Consider the following 2,905-nt stretch of genomic DNA (forward strand, 5'->3'; position numbering starts at 1 on the left):
CCAGAATGCCCCCCCTCCCTCGTAGGTGTTAGTGGTAAAATTGTCTGGGATTTAATGCACCCCTTCCTGGATAAGGGTTATCACCTCTATGTGGATAACTTTTACACCAGCATCCCCCTGTTTAAGGCCCTTGGTTCAAGAGGTACAGCAGCTTGCGGTACTGTGCGCAAGAACCAAAGAGGCCTCCCCAAAACGCACATTGCCCAAGTAATGAGAAGGGGTGAAAGCAGGGGAATATGCACCGAAAATATGTTGTTGGTCAAATATAAGGACAAGAGGGATGTCCTTATACTGACAACAATTCATGGAGACAGTACCACCTCCATCCCTGTACGAGGTACCAGTACCCACACCTCAAAACCAAATTGTATCCTAGATTACAATAAGTACATGGGCGGAGTGGATCTTTCAGATCAGGTACTGAAGCCGTACAGTGCCCTGCGGAAAACAAATATCTGGTACAAGAAGCTGGCCGTGTATATCATCCAGATGGCACTGTATAACGCTTACGTGCTATTCCGTTCTACCGGCCAGAGGGGGACATTTATGCACTTTCAAGAGGAAGTCATAAAGGGCCTAATATTTGGGAACCAGCAGGCAGAGGGCCCCAGTACTTCTAGTACTGGCCCCCGTATTGTACCAGGGCAGCATTTTCCCAACGAAATCCCCTCCACTGCAAGAAAGGGCAGGACACAAAAAAGGTGCAAAGTTTGCTATAAAAAGGGAATAAGAAAGGAAACTATTTTCCACTGTGAAACTTGCCCCGACAAACCCGGCCTATGTATAAAGGAGTGTTTCAAAATATACCACACATCGATGGATTATTAGGTTCATCATTTCACCGTGCATCGGGGGTCTTGCTAATGCCACATAGCACCCACCATTCATTCCACCAGAATCTGAGCTGCAAAATCCAAAAATCACTCCTTCCCTTCTGAGTCCTGCCATGCACCCAACTGGTATTTTTTGGTCACATGTGAGGCATTGCCGTACTCTGGAGAAATGGGGGCACAGATTTTGGGGTGCTTTGTCTCCTTCATTCCTTGTGAAAATGAAAAATTTTGAGCCAGAAGTACATTTTTGTGTAAAAAAATGTAATTTTTCATTTTCACAGCCCAGTTGTACCAAAATTGGTGAAACCCCTGGGGGTTTGAAATGTACACTATACCCCTAGATGAATTCCCTGAGGGGTGTAGTTTGCAAAATGGGGTCACTTGTGGGGGGGTTCCACTGTATTGGCAATGCAACATCGCACCCACCATTCATTCCACCAAAATCTGTGCTGCCAAATCCAAAAATCACTCCTTCCCTTCTGAGTCCTGCTATGCGCCCCACTGGTATTTTTTGGTCACATGTGAGGCATTGCCGTACTCTGGAGAAATGGGGGCACAGATTTTGCGGTGCTTTGTCTCCTTCATTCCTTGTGAAAATGAAAAATTTTGAGCCAGAAGTACATTTTTGTGTAAAAAAATGTAATTTTTCATTTTCACAGCCCAGTTGTACCAAAATTGGTGAAACCCCTGGGGGTTTGAAATGTACACTATACCCCTAGATGAATTCCCTGAGGGGTGTAGTTTGCAAAATGGGGTCACTTGTGGGGGGGTTCCACTGTATTGGCAATGCAACATAGCACCCACCATTCATTCCACCAAAATCTGTGCTGCCAAATCCAAAAATCACTCCTTCCCTTCTGAGTCCTGCTATGCGCCCCACTGGTATTTTTTGGTCACATGTGAGGCATTGCCGTACTCTGGAGAAATGGGGGCACAGATTTTGGGGTGCTTTGTCTCCTTCATTCCTTGTGAAAATGAAAAATTTTGAGCCAGAAGTACATTTTTGTGTAAAAAAATGTAATTTTTCATTTTCACAGCCCAGTTGTACCAAAATTGGTGAAACCCCTGGGGGTTTGAAATGTACACTATACCCCTAGATGAATTCCCTGAGGGGTGTACTTTGCAAAATGGGGTGACTTGTGGGGGGGTTCCACTGTATTGATGCAACATAGCACCCACCATTTATTCCACCAAAATCTGTGCTGCAAAATCCAAAAATCACTCCTTCCCTTCTGAGTCCTGCCATGCGCCCAACTGGTATTTTTTGGTCACATGTGAGGCATTGCCGTACTCGGGAGAAATTGGGGCACAGATTTTGGGGTGCTTTGTCTCCTTCATTCCTTGTGAAAATGAAAAATTTTGAGCCAGAACTGCATTTTTGTGTAAAAAAATGTAATTTTTCATTTTCACTGCCCAGTTGTACCAAAATTGGTGAAACCCCTGGGGGTTTGAAATGTACACTATACCCCTAGATGAATTCCCTGAGGGGTGTAGTTTGCAAAATGGGGTGACTTGTGGGGGGGTTCCACTGTATTGGTGCTTTGGGAGTCTTGCTAATGCAACATGGCACCCACCATTCATTCCACCAAAATCTGTGCTGCCAAATCCAAAAATCACTCCTTCCCTTCTGAGTCCTGCCATGCGCCCAACTGGTATTTTTTGGTCACATGTGAGGCATTGCCGTACTCAGGAGAAATTGGGGCACAGATTTTGGGGTGCTTTGTCTCCTTCATTCCTTGTGAAAATGAAAAATTTTGAGCCAGAACTGCATTTTTGTGTAAAAAAATGTAATTTTTCATTTTCACTGCCCAGTTGTACCAAAATTGGTGAAACCCCTGGGGGTTTGAAATGTACACTATACCCCTAGATGAATTCCCTGAGGGGTGTACTTTGCAAAATGGGGTGACTTGTGGGGGGGTTCCACTGTATTGGTGCTTTGGGAGTCTTGCTAATGCAACATGGCACCCACCATTCATTCCACCAAAATCTGAGCTGCCAAATCCAAAAATCACTCCTTCCCTTCTGAGTCCTGCCATGCGCCCAACTGGTATTTTTTGGTCACATGTGAGGCA

The sequence above is a fragment of the Crinia signifera genome, chromosome 3, assembly GCF_055691185.1.
Source record: "Crinia signifera chromosome 3, ASM5569118v1, whole genome shotgun sequence".
NCBI classification, from domain to species: domain Eukaryota; kingdom Metazoa; phylum Chordata; class Amphibia; order Anura; family Myobatrachidae; genus Crinia; species Crinia signifera.